At 36.0% G+C, this 15,181-nt stretch overlaps 1 pseudogene; it reads right to left on the bottom strand.

The window, feature by feature from the left end:
- Positions 1 to 13,294: 13,294 nt before the first annotated feature.
- Positions 13,295 to 14,736, bottom strand: LOC122211547 (annotated as a pseudogene).
- Positions 14,737 to 15,181: the final 445 nt, after the last annotated feature.

The following is a 15,181-nucleotide window of genomic DNA, read 5'->3' as shown; positions in this document are numbered from 1 at the left end:
TTAAGTGTGTGAATCTGGAAAGAGTGCTTAAAGCAGAGTATTGGGGGCAATGACACGGCCGATAAGGGCTCCAGGAAGAACTGGAGGTGAAATGTGTGGAAAACAGTAGCAGGATAAGCTGAATCATGTAAGGCCTAATCAATTAGGGTCATGTGTTTTTCACATGAAGGTATTTTTATATCATCAGCAACGCCTGTTTACAGTGCAGATTTCTAAGACACCACCGAGAGTGTTTCAAAGCAGTGCTGTTAGAGATAGGAGTATTTTTATTTTTTAATGTTTATTTATTTATTTATTTATTTATTTTGTATTTATTTTGACAGAGAGAGAGAGACAATGGGCATGAGAGGCAGAGGGACAGAGACAGAGAGTGAGAGTCCCAAGCAGGCTCCGCACTGTCAATGTAGAGCTCTATGTGGGGCTCAAACTCACGAACTGTGAGATCATGACCTGAGCTGAAATCAAGAGTCAGACACTTAATCCACTGAGCCATCCAGGCACCCTGGGATATAAGTATTTTTCTATATATAACTGTAAGCCACTATATTTTTATTTTCATCTATTTCTTTAAGACTACTATTTATGACTTAATAACCCAAGGATATGGAAAATACAATTTATGTGAAAAAAAGTGGATTTAGCTGAACTGCTGGGAAACCATCAGATTGGTGAAAGAGAGAAAACATTAGATCAGAATATGGTGATATGAGTTGGGATATAGGAATATGAATTAGATAATAGCTATCTAGAGTAACTGACAAATTGAAATAAAGTAGACAGAAAAATAAATATTGATCCTTTATGGCTAGGCCAGAGTAGGATGACTCTTTTAGCAAGATTGTATACTCTGGAGTATTATTAGTTATAGAGGAGAAACTCTTTTTCCATCTTAGGTATGTTCACAGTAAACTTCCTTTGCAGCATCTAAGTGAAGAAGGAGAGAAGGCAGCGGGATATACAATCTTGGAATTCAGAAAAGAGGTCTGGACAGTGACGGAGGTTCCTGAATGTTCTACATATCGGTTGTTATTAATACACTGGGAAATGAGTTTGCCTCCTATAGTACAGTGAGAAGAGAGGATTATTTGATATAAATGAGCCTAAGAAGAACTACCCAGATATTTTGGAAGAAGGGCACAAACAATAGGGTTCTGATAAAGATAATATTAAAAATGTCAGGGAGAGGAGAATCAGGAAAGATGCTTTTCAAAGATCAGGAATAGTCAGTGCAAAACACTGTTCTGTGATTTAAAAAGATAGAGGTTGTTAATGTCTTTGGTGAGAACGTGGAGTGTGCTGAGATGTGAATTGAGTCTATGTGTCTATCTATCTATCTCTCTATCATCATCTATTATCTATCTTAACCTATCATCTTCATGCTTGGGGAATAGTTGCAAATGCCCATAAGATTACTCTTCCAAGGGATCCAAATTATTAGCTTGCTAGAATCACCTACCTGTCTCTTCCTATCTTCCCTGCACCAGTTGGATTAAAATTCCTTTAAGAGTAATGACGTAGGGACTTCTGGGTGGCTCAGTTGACTGACTGACACTGACACTGACACTGAGTCAGTGTCTGACTTTGGCTTAGGTCGTGATCTCATGGTTTGTAAATTTGAGCCCGCATGGGGTTCTTTGCTAACAGCTTGGAGCCTGGAGCCCGCTTCGGATTCTGTGTCTCCCTCTCTCTGCCCCTCCCCACTCACACTCTGTCTGTGTCTCTCTCTCTCAAAAATAAATATATGTTTTTTAAAAAGAGTAATCACTATATGTTTACTGTGTTGATATCTGTCCTCCTCTCCACAGCAATTTACATATAATTGATGTTCACATCTCTGGCCTAGTTTTGTTACTATATACAAAAATATTTATTTATTTATTTATTTTTTAAATGTTTTTATTTATTTTTGAGACAGAGAGAGACAGAGCATGAGCGGGGAAGGGGCAGAGAGAGAGGGAGACACAGAATCTGAAGCAGGCTCCAGGCTCTGCGCTGTCAGCACAGAGCCCTACGCAGGGCTCCAACACAGACTGTGAGATCGTGACCTGAGGTGAAGTCGGACGCTTAACCGACTGAGCCACCCAGGCGCCCCTGTACAAAAATATTGAAAAACAGTATAGGGTAAAGCCATAATATTGTTATTAATTGTTCTATTACATTCACTGGATTCAATTGCTTTTATATTATTTATATTAACCAGATGATCTTCAGAACACTCTGTGTGTTGATACATATGTTCAGACAACCCATGAATTAGAAAACGAAACAGTTCATGCAAAACGTACTTACTATGAATGCAAAGTCCTTTAGATTATCAATAAGAAAACCAGGGAGTACTCTTTAATTATTCATTCGTTCTTCTTATCTAGTATATTTATGTAATGTTTGCTGTGCACGTTTAGTGTTAACTTAGAGTTAATTTTGTTTTAAATGGATCATTTAATTAAGTTCTTATGCAAAACATATGATGTGGCTACTATTATTCCCACCGCTTGACAGAAAAGGGAAAGAAAGTAGAATAAGATTAAACCAGATGCCAGTGACCCAATCACCCTTGTTGTCTGCTCCACACAAATTATGCTTTTTAAATTGCCATTCTTCTGGTCATTCATTTTCAGTTCTTATATTGCCATGCTTATTTTTTGAGCAATTGAACGTTTGACTTTCTACATATACACAGATAATTTGCAAAAATGGCATGTTAATTGTCAGAGTGTATCTACAGCCTAAGTGTGTTCAAACAGAAATATTTTATAAGGTTTGCTAATAACATACTTTAAATGTGTTGTATATTATTGAAAGAATCTTCCACATGATATGTGGATTTAATGATTTTATACATTCCTCCTCATTGTTTAAAAATCATAAAAACATGCTATAAACCTGAAATGGTCAATTTGTTTCAGTTCTACTTCTTTTATATTCAATTGCAGAAAAATAGTTCTAAACCATCTGGCTGCTCAAAGAAAGTGAAAACTTGTATTCTATTTTGTGTCCTCTTCTGATAGCAAGCTTTGCTTTTTGGTTTATGAAGCATATTGCAGTATTTCAAGCAATGGATAATTGCAAATTACTAGCAGCAGGTGCACAGCCTATTTACTTACTAGTTTGTAATATAAAAAAATACATTAAGAAAATGGTTAATTTATTATCATTCACTATTCTCTTATAGGAATACGTATCATGACATTTTATGAGAGGTAAGAGTTTCATTTTTAACTTGTCATTTACTTAACAAGCCGAAATATTCATGATGATTTCCAAGAATAAAAGAGACGATATATATATATATGTATATATATATATATATATATAAAAGAGATATATAAATAAGAGAAATATAAATAAAAAAGATATATAAAAAAGAGAAATATAAATAAAAGAGACTATATATATATAGATATATAGATATAGATATATAGATATATAGATATATATAGTGTCGTGCCTGGCACGAAGTAAAAACTAATGACTGGAAGCTGCTATATTTATGGTTATGATTCAAATTAACAAACTATAAACTATTAAATAATAAACACACATTACTATAATATTTACTTTTTTATTGGTTTCATCTCTTCCTGCCATCACCTCAACTCAGCAGGAAAAAAAAAAACTCAAAGCCTTTAAGATATATGAATATTAATTTGAACAGAGAACAAATAAAATACTGACATGCAAGAATACTGTTTAGAGTGGTAAACAGAATAAAGTAAATCTTCTGTGATTTTTTTCCAATAATCAAGGTGCAGATGTATTCTAATGGGTTCAAGGGTGTGAACAAATTGGAGCACAAGTATGATTTTGTGGGTGTGAGTGTGGGGGTTTCCCATACCACCAAGAAGCAATTCTTAGATGTCAGCAGCATGTCTAAGAATTCAACTCAGTTTTGACACTATCTACCCAAAGATAACATCAGATTCCACAAGTAAAAGATCAGTGCCACAAAGCTGCCCCCCACCCTCCCCGCCACCCCAACAGATTTCAGAAGCCACTTCCTGGCCTAGGTTATTACCTGTGCTTCTGCCTGACTGGCTATAAATCAGATGTTCCCACAAACCCCTCCCTTGAGTTTCATTAATTTGCTAGAACAGCTCACAGAACTCAGAGAAACATTTTACTTACTAGATCACTGGTTTACTGTAAAAGGATACAGGAACTCAGGAACAGCTAACAGGAAGAGAGGCATAGGGCAATGTATGACAAAAGGCATGGAGAGCCGTGCCCTCTCCACGTGCACCATTCTCTTCAGATCTGCACGTCTTCAACAAATTGAAGCCCTCTGAAGCCAGTCCTTTCAGATTTTTGGAGAGGCTTCATTACATAGGCATGATTGAATAAATCATTGCCCTTGGCAATTGATTCAACTTCCAGCCCCTCGCCCCGCCCAGGAGATAGAGGGTTGGGAGGAGACTAAAGTTCCAGCCCTCTAATGGCAAGGTTGGCTTTTCAGGCCAGCAGCTCATTTTTAGGTGGTTCCAACATAACAAAACCAAGCTCATTAACATAACAAAAGAATCTTCATAGCTCTAATGATTCAGGAAATTCCAAGGGTTTTAAGAGCTCAGTACCAGAAAGGAAACAAAAACCAAATATATACTTCTTATGATAAGTCAGGATATCACATGGTATATCTAGATTAGTTGCAATTGGTAATTTCTTGTCTACAAATTAATCTCTTTTTCTTCTGGTTTTATTGAGAAGTAATTTACATATGTCCCGGTGTGAGTTTAATGTGTACAGCATGATGGTTTGACTTACACATGATTGAAAGTGAAATGATTACCTTAATGGGTTTAGTTACCATCCCTCTTGTAAAGATATAATGAAAAGAGAAGAAAGGAAACAATTTCTCCTTGTGATGAGAAACAGTTAAGATTTAGTCTCTTCACAACATTCCCGTATATTATACAACACTGTTTTCTGTCATCATGTTGTACATTCCACTCCTAGTACTCACTTATCTTATAACTGGAAGTTTGTACTTTTTTTGCTCCAACTCAATAAAGCATATCAAATTGAAGTAAAATTTTATTAGAGAGATAACCCAGACCTTCACTCTAATTATTTTAACATATCATCAAGTATTTTATTGTATTTCTTCTAATTTTGTAGCAAAATAAAGCATAATAGCAGTGCATTAAAATGTATGAATATGTTAAAGGCCAGTGAAGAAATTAACATTGAAAAGGCGGGCCTACGCGGGCAGACTCCATCTTGTTCTGTGTCCTTCACCTTGACCATGCCTCCTCCCCTTGAGTAACCTCCCGCTCACCTGCCTAACAGGACTCAGACCCTTCCCCAGCCAATTGGCTGAGGCCACAGCCACTACCTCACCAATTGCCCCTAGGCCCCAATAAAACCTTGGTCCTTTTGAAACTTGCTTTTTCTTCCCGGTATCTCACCGCTGCGTCGGTGCAGGTAGGGGATGGAGCTTGAGCTAGCTCGAATAAAGGCTCTTTTGCTTTTACATCGGACTCAGCTCCCTGGTGGTATTTGGGGATCACGAATTCTGGGCATAACAAACATCTTTCTCATAAAAGATAACCCAAAACCTCGATCCTATACTCCTCCTATTCTGTTAGGTTTAGTTATGTATCACCCAGCATTTCTTCAGTGCTTTAACTTTCTATACTTTCAAATTCATTATTGATATTATGCATAACAAGAACTTATCCTGTTTTTCTTCATCAGAAATTTTACCATTCTTTACCTTTTTTTGTTTCTAATATATTTGAGAATTACTTTGCCTAGTTCCACAAAAGCATGCTGGGGCTTTAGTGAAAATTATATTGAGTCTATAAATTAATTACTACTAACACCATAAGCCATTTTCATCAGTCACTGTAATTATTTTAATAGACTTGCAACTAATACTTTGTGTGGGTTTTTTTTTTTTTCTCTTTCTTTCTCTCTCCAATGGCTTCTCTTCTGATTAAGGAAAAAAAAAAGAAAAAAAAAAAAGAAATCCTTATGATGATTTAGACAATAACAGAGCATCCAGGTCTGATTTTATTTCCTCCTCTTCCCTCTCTTGCTCACTCTGTTCCAGCCAAATAGTGTCCTTTGGTATTGTTTAAATATGTCACATGTCAGGAATGTTTACAACTCAGTATTTCTCTGCTTATATTTTCTTAGATAACAACACTGAGGTAGTGTCCAATAATTGTATTAATAGTTCACTCATCTGTAATGGTTTCTTCTCTACTATTCAGTTTTGGTTTCTTCCATGTACTATCAATAGCTAACATATATATTTTACTTATTAATATGCTCATGATCTGTCTAATGTCACTAGAATGAAAACTACATGAGGTAACATTCTTTGTCTGTTTTATTCACTTTAGGATTTCCATGCTTATAACTGTGTCTGACAGGTAGTAGGCACTCTATGAATGGTTGTTAAATGAATGCATGCATGAATGATGAGGGTGAAAACATGTGTGAATGAATGGATACTGTCAGATTAAAAAAAAGAAAGTACCTAATATATAATGTGCTTGCAAAATGCTTTCATTAAAATAAGACTTAATATGAATTCTTTTGCATAAGATTAGTATATATGATCCTCTATAAAAGTGCCATTGAAAGATTAAAAATATTTTAAAGTAATTCATTTAATTGTTGATTAATTTATCTTTAATATAACAAATATCAATGGACTCTATAAAAATTATATGTTCATCAGGATATAATAATACTTAAATAGCATATATTTAATACACTATTATATATTAACCTGGAAAATTACTCTATTTTTCAACATTACTGTAGGCCTGAGTTTCCATGACCACCAAACAAAACTAATTTCCTCTCTCTCTTTTCTAGCTGAAGTTAGTCATGTTTTTAGCAGCTTTATGGACAGACCTTGGGGAGAAACTGAGGTCTCCTACCAAGAGACCAAGAGAGATAAGGAATCCAGGCCTAGAGCTAACAGCCATGGAAGGGAGTAGAAGGCGATACTCCAGTCCCAGTCAAGCCTTCAAATGACTCACTAAAAATTTTGCACCAGAACCAAGCAGCTAAACCACTTCATTTACAGACTACATAAAATAGTAAATTTTTTAAAATTTATTTTTGAGACAGAGATAGAAAGAGAGGGTGGGTGCTAGTGGGGGCACGTGCGTGTGCCTATGTGTGCAAGTTGGGGAGGGGCAGAGAGAGAGAGGGACAGAGAATCCCAAGCAGGCTCTGTGCTCTGAATGCAGAGCCCAACTGGAACTCAATCTGATGAGCCATGAGATCATGACCTGAGCCGAAATTAAAAGTCGGTGGCTTAACCAACTGAGCCACCCGGGCGCCCCAAGATAATTTTTTAAGTCACTAACCTTCAGTAATTTGTTATACAGCAATAGATGATTAATAGACTATGTTAGTACATATAAATAGTAATATCCCTTTCTATCACAGGCTAAAGTTGAAAATAAAATCTTTCCAGCATTGCAGATAATTGAAATAAAAAAATCACTCACATACACCTTTAGGGTTTTTTTATAGGTGAAAAACAATTATACTTAGTGTGCTCCTATTTCTGTTTTAGATGCAACATATAATTTATCAATAGAATAATATGCCTTCTCAGACTATTTTTATAATGCTCTCCATGGACTTGGAGGGACGGACAACAAAATTAAGTCATAAAAATGCAGTTGATCTTTGCTGTTTGTGGATTCTGTATTTTTTTTTTTATATTCTGAATTTTTTTTATTATATGAAATTTATTGTCAAATTAGTTTCCATACAACACCCAGTGCTCATCCCAAAATGTGGATTCTGTATTTGTGAATTCACTTACTTGCTAAACTTTATTTTTAACCCCCAAATCAAATCTATTTTGAGGGCTATTTTTGTGGTTATTCGAGGACATGTTCAGAGTAGTGAACTAAGGAGGAAAAAAGGACAGAAATGAGATGGTTCAACCCAAGTTTGAGATTCTAAAGCATTTCAAGATTATAAAGGTATAAGCATGACACCTGAGTTTGGATTTTAGGTCTCCTACTTGTTTTGTGAAATCCTGCATATGTCACTTCTCCTGCAGTGAGTTCAGTGTTCTGAATAGCAGGGTGGGGTAATATCTAGAGGATGAATTGCTAGGGTATCAAATTAGACCTATGCATGGATACTTGTTGGCATAATTCTTGGTACATAGTTCCATAAGTCAGTGTTGTTATTGTAGCTGTTAATACTATTATTGTAATCCTCAATAAATTTAGGCTGTCTGTAAGACTGAGTTATTCCAAATGACAAGTAATATGGCCACATAAACTCCTCAGGATTTTAGAACAGATAAACAAAAACAAAGCACAATTAGTCTTCACCTTCCTCCTCAAGTAAAACTTATGTGACTCCTGTTTGCCAGAACATTCCAAAGAGAATGTCATAATTCTTAGATTAAAAAAAATAGAGTAAAATTATTTGGGAGAAAACTAAGGAGTTTTTTATACTTGTATTTAAATAGGTGCCTCACAAATAAACATTTTTATGACTACCAGACCCTCTGAATTTTTCATATTGTGAAACACATATATATTTCTCATACAGCGAACTGACTGCGTTGCAGTTGTATTTTCCATTAGGGATGTTATCAGTGTCAATTTAACAAAATTAAGGGAAAAAAAGGAAATACCTGTAGAATTATGACTCATGGGATCACAGATTTAAAAGGCAAAAAAAGAACTTAGAAATTTCACTGATGAATGAAAATCAGAGGGTAAGCTGGCATTTTGTCAAACTAACCCCATTCTTAATGCTGAAGCATCTTAATCTTTCGTAGCACATTCAGCCAGAGTTTCATAAAAAGGCATTTCAATTTAATTTAAATTGGCTGAAACAATCAGATAGCTTTTTCTCTCCTAAATGACTTGCTTTTGCAATGGATGTAAAAGCTATTAGCCTTTTTTTTTTTCTAAAAGTAGGTATGAGGTATGAGGATTTTGTCTCTTGAGATACACTCTGATTATTAATAAAGAGGTTGTGAAAATTGAACATGACTTTCAGCCAACACAGTAACACAGACTTTGTTAAGTGACAAGTGACATTAAGAGCCCTTGAGAGGCAGGTTTCTGTCAGAGAGAGGAGATTCATGTTAGTGTAAAGGGAATAAAATATTACCATTATAGAGAAGTTTAATTTCATTTCTTACCTGAAGATTATAGTAAACTAAAGAGAATTTGTTGTTCAAGAGATTGTTACGACATCTGACTTTGTTAAACTCCTGTCTGACAGTCATAAAGAAATCCATGACCGTTTTCCGTTTTCTTCAGATTCTAGAGTTTCTTATTCAATTTTCAGCTCTAGTCTATGCCTCGTAATGATGACATAAACATCTCCATGTTGATTACCGACGTCCTTTCATTTATGGTGTCACAAAATTCTTAAACTCCACAATAATTTGATTGCACATTCTGGGGTCATGCCTTGGATCTTAGCATCGCTCAAAACTGCTTGTCTCTCAAATCCCTGGTTTAATCATAAACTTCTGTCTTCGGTCTTTCTAAGAACAGCTCCTTTTCTCTCCTCTAATGCCTGGTATTTCTGTTCTTCACAGCAGTTTCTGTAATTCTATAATCTCTAACTGAATTAAGATAATGTGGTCAGGAATTTCATAATGCATTTGCATTTGGAATCCTTTAACCTACCACAAATTCCCTGATATTTTTGCAGGAATAATTTTGGAACATTAGTATTCTGCATTGTTGGTTTTGAGGGTTTTAGGAGAAAGTAGAGAACTTGGTTAGTGGAGCCAACTATAATTCAATTTTTTTAAATTCTTTGAGCCCTTTCTTTTATTCAGGAATGATTAAATAAATCCATTCCTTATGTCTTATGGACATTGCCTATTCTTTCTCTTGGAGTGATTCAATTCTCACTTCTGTGAAAATGCTCTAAAATTGATAAGCTCTAACTTTGATTTTCTAATGAATTCCTTATGTACTGGTTCTATCTATCTATCCATTGTTGATTCATTAAATCCAAAAATTAAAAAAAAAAAACAAAAAAACACACCTATTCCCTTCTATAACCAATTTTTACTACACACAAACTAGTATATATTCTATATAATGTTTATGGGCAAAAGAATCCATTGATCCATCCATTTATTTGTTCACTTATGCCATTATTTCCTTATTCAAAAATATTTATTAATCACCCACAAGTCAGGCAGTGACCTTGATGATATGACAGGAAGATGAATAAGGCATATTACCTGTACTAAATGACTTAATAGTCTACAATAGAGGATCTGGAGGTAGATATTTAAAAAGCATCATAAAAAGTTTAGTAACAAAGCCCCAGCCAAGAATGTTGCATAATAAGAATAGAACACAGAATGCAATGTATAGAATAGAGAATGCAGAGTGAAAATAAATAAAAGAACACAATCATAGGCATAGATGTAGATAATATTTGTAGAATCTACTTGTAGAGAGTTAACTACATATATCTAAATGATCAACAATTATTCCAGACCCAAACGTTATTATATATATATGTGTGTGTATATATATATATATATATATATATATATATATATATATATAGGCTGTCATTTGTTTCATAGCATTTGAATCTTCTTGTATGTTCCTCTGGCACTTAGTATATACCTCTGTAGGTATCACATCTCACTGTAATTACAGATTTATGGTACATATCATTGTCTTCCATGATACAGGTTATTGATGTTAATGACATCATATTTGACTTTATATCTCAGCATCTAATTCAATGTTTTGAACATATTTGACATTGAATTAATGTTGGCTGAAAGGAACCATTAATCATCCAAGTTTCAATATCCTAAAGAACGTGGATTCTAAAGTCACCAAGCCAATGGTTAGATGTTTGGTTCAGTTTATTTCTAGCACCATACACTTGAGCAATTATTTGAGCTCTCTTCCTCAGTTTCTTTCCTATACTCTGGAAAATGACCTACTTCTAAGATTATTGTAAAGATTAATTGATTTGAGCATTAACAGACCTTCACCATAGTCAGTGCAATATAAGATAGCTATTTTATTATGCACTTTCTTTGTCATTTTAAGTAACTTCTACTCTAGTTCACACACACACACACACACACACACACACACACACACACACACACATCTATTTTCCCTGATCTTGCAATGGCTCTCAAATGGGTCTTTGTACCACCAGCACCTCTCTCTCCTAACGTATTTTTCACATACCCTATAATTCACACACTTGGACTGTATGGCTCAATGTGACTTTGCGTATATTTATAAACATGTACAGCCATCAACACAGTCAATTAAAAAATTTTTTTTACACCTCAAAAAATAACCCCACATCCTTTAGGTATCTATTCCCCACATCCCCGGTGCCCTCTCACCTAGCCATAAGCGAGCACTAATCTACTTTCTAGATCTATATATTTCCCTATTCTTTTACATGAATGGAATCGTGTAGTATGTGGTCTTTTGTGACTGGGACTAACTTCTATCAGCATAATGTTTTCAAGGTTCATCCGTGTTGTGGCATGTTTCAGTGTTTCGTTACTTTTTATGGTTGAATAAATTTCCATTGTAAGGATATACCATATTTTGTTTATCCGTTTATCCTTTGATTGACATTTTGGTTGTTTCCGCCTTGTAGCCACTATGAGTAATGCTGCTATAAATATTTATGTACAAGCTTCTGTATGGGCATATATTGTTATTTCTCTTGGGAATATATCCAGAAGTGGAATTGCTGGGTCATATGGTAACTCAAAGTTTCAAAGTTTGAGGAGCTGCCAGACTGTTTCCCAAAGCTGCTACATCATTTTGCATTCCAACCAGCAGTGTATACGAGTTCTGATTTATCTCGTCCCTTGCCAATGCTTGCTGTTATCTGTTTTTTTTTTTATTCTAGTCATCCTATTCGTTTTAAAGTGGTATCTCACCGTGTTTTTTTATGTTTATTTGTTTATTTTAATCTTTTTTCATATTTATTTATTTTTGAGAGAAACAGAGAGTGCGAGTGGGGTGGGGCAGAGAGAGAGAGGGAGGGAGACACAGAATCCAAAGCAGGCTGCAGGCTCCTAGCTGTCAGCACAGAGCCAGATGTGGGGCTTGAACCCACAAACCGTGAGATCATGACCTGAGCCAAAGTCCTACACTTAACTGACTGAGCCACCCAGGTGCCTCAATATTTTTGTTTTTGTTTTTGAGAGAGAGTGTGAGTGGGGGAGGGGCAAAGAGAATGGGAGACAGAGAATCCCAAGCAGGCTCTTTCAGTTCAGAGCCTGATGCAGGGCTCGAACTCACAAAACACAAGATCATGACCTGAGCCAAAATCAAGAGTGGACGCTGAACCAACTGGTTAACCAACGCTTACCCAATCCAGGTTCCCCTCACTGTGGTTTTGATTGGCACTTCCTTGATGACTAATGTTGAGCATCTTTTTATGTACATATTGGCCATTTGTATATCTATCTTCTTTGGAGAAATGTCTATTCAGAACCTTTTCTCATTTTTAATTGAATTATTTTTTCTTTATTACTGAGTTATACAAGCTTTTGTATATATTCTAGATACTAGTCTTTTATTGGATATACTATTAGCATATGTTTTCTCCGATTATGTGGATGGTCTTTTCACTTTCATCATGATCCTTTGAAACACATCAAACCAAACAAAAGGTTAAAAATAATTTGAATCAAGTCCAATTCATGTATTATTTTCACATGCAGGTACATTTACTTTAAATTGGAAAATTAATACAATAAACTTTAAAACAATCAAAATTGAAGCAAAAAGAAAAAAGCCATCTGATTCCAGGGTATCCAAGTGGGTAAATTTACATAGGCATTTGAAATTCACACAAGGAACAATTGAAAACAACAGTAACACCCTTCCCGTCTCTGATAGATAGGTGTTGTCCATCTGTGCTCCATGTGTGCTCCACACACTGTACAAGGGTGTGGCCAACACTGGGCATTCCTGCATGGAGACCTGCCGTACTAAAAGGGTGACCAAAGCTAGGCAGCACCTCTGTGACCCAGAAGGGTGTTTAAATGTTGTGAAGGGGAAGTGTAAATAGCTCTTTCCAGATGTAACATAAAGGTAAATAAGGAGATCTATGAAACGCGTTCAAGAGATTTTTGGGAATGCTGAGGATGTAATGTCTAAGGAAATAAGACAAAGTTTCCAAAAATACTAAATCCCAGCTTTGTTCAGCTGACAGCCAACCACAGAGTGGCTCCTTTAAAGCGATAGAACATTTAGTCTGAGGGATTTTCCTCATTAAACTTCTCAGAGGTGCTCACTCTGGTTTTATCCACAGGTTAAAATCATCTTTGGTAAAGGTGAACAAGAAATACCACACTGTCCCTAAAACATGCCAGCCAATACGATGTTGGCATGGTGATAAGAAAAGCCAAGAGATGGTCAATGAATGTGCTTGCAGCTTTGTAGGTAAATGCCTTCCAAGGTAGATGTCAAACTGACTTTATCTTGTAATTCATAAAGCTGAGGTAACGTAAGACAAAGGCAGAAGCATATTCCATCAATTGACAAAACTGATAATTAATCGAGAATACCAACTTGTATTCTTGAGATGCAGGAGCAAATACATAGCACCTCAGGTACACACAGGGTAAGGTAAGTGTCACATGGCCTGAGTATCACATTCCTTGGTTTCCCATTCAGAGTCACTGCAAACGCCAAACTGAAATTCAGGTCTTGGGTCTCTCCAAAGAACGGTCATTTGCTGTCTCTAGTTCAGTTGCTATAGTGCAATCCCTGCTGGGATAAGGACTAGCAAATTCATCTTCTCTTTTAGAAGGAAAAGTAATGTAACCGCGTTGCAAAAGCAGAGCCAAATCATTGCTTTGGTGGGTATTGCAGTCGTGCTCTTGTTTTTCCTTCAGAAACTGATGTCATTTGTTTTTTTTGAAGCCAAACAGTTGAAAAGAAGATGAAATTCAGTCAAAAAGAAGGTCGAAGTTGGTATCTGTAAAAATTCCTTTCACCTCATCAGCAACTGTCTTTGAAAACCCAAGCTGCTACAAGGAGAGCATAGAATCTTGCTCATGAATCCTGAAGGATATTCTCCCCAGTGAGATCTTTTTGTAGGACACTGTGACAGGTAGCCCAATAGTAGGATGATTTATGATCATCAAATCCTTCACTTCATTGCTCAGCTGAACTATGAACAGAATAGGGAAGTAACACACATTTTTTTTTTTCTAACTGGATCATCTTAACCTATCCATGCACATCAGCAGGAAGAGAGAACTTATCAAAGACAATGTCATCTGCCACCAAATTTAGTGTTATTCTTGGTCTCTAGTGAAAAACAGTTTCATTCAAGGCATTTGTCCACTTCTTTTCACTTCCATTTGCTGTGTAGCAGGTCCCCCAAAGAGCAGATTGATTGCTTTGGGTTTTGTGATTGTGCAAGAAATAAGAGGATTTATAAGGTGCTTTCCCATTACACTAAAAATACTTCCCGTTACGCTAAGATAAATTGCCAGCTTGATAGAGAGCAATGTAGGTGTACAGCATCCCCTTATTTCTTGTTTTCTTTGGTTCAGAAACATGAACTGTCCTATCACATTTGGACTCCACATCAAAGTCTTGCATATTCAATACCAAATAGGCATTATTCTCAGCATCATCTTTGAACCTGTGGTGGTATTTACAATTGGCTGATATTTGGGCCTCCTGCTCAGGTAAAGTTGGATGGAGTTCTGTTACAGGCACATGGGAGGGTGTAGACATGGCCATCCATGGGGAACACACTGCTGAGCCACAAAGGAGCTGCAGTCACTTCAAAAGGTGTCTCAGCTGCTGGTTGTCCCCATCCCACCCCCCATCATATACACTGTTAGGGTTTCTACTGCTGCAGAAGAACCAAAACCTTGGGTACTGCTGTTGACCTCTCCAGGCCCTGCATGATTCCACTTGCCATTGGTTTCATCTAAGTGCTACAGATCTGCTTAGGAAACCCTAATTATCTATGTTACCTTTTGTTACTGATCTTTTGTTGTCATATTTAGTTTCTTTGCCAAATCTAAATTCATAAAGATTTACTTCTATATTTTCGAGAGTTTTGTAGTTTTAGCTTTTATATTTAGGTCTTGGATCCACTGTGAGTAAATTTTTGTATGTGTTGTGAGGTAAGAGCCCAACTTCATTCTTTTACGTATGGTGTTGATCTCAGCATCATTTGTTAA

The sequence above is a fragment of the Panthera leo genome, chromosome F3 (assembly GCF_018350215.1).
Source record: "Panthera leo isolate Ple1 chromosome F3, P.leo_Ple1_pat1.1, whole genome shotgun sequence".
NCBI lineage: Eukaryota > Metazoa > Chordata > Mammalia > Carnivora > Felidae > Panthera > Panthera leo.
Note: the sequence above shows the minus strand (reverse complement) of the source record. Positions and strands in the feature narration are given on the sequence as shown.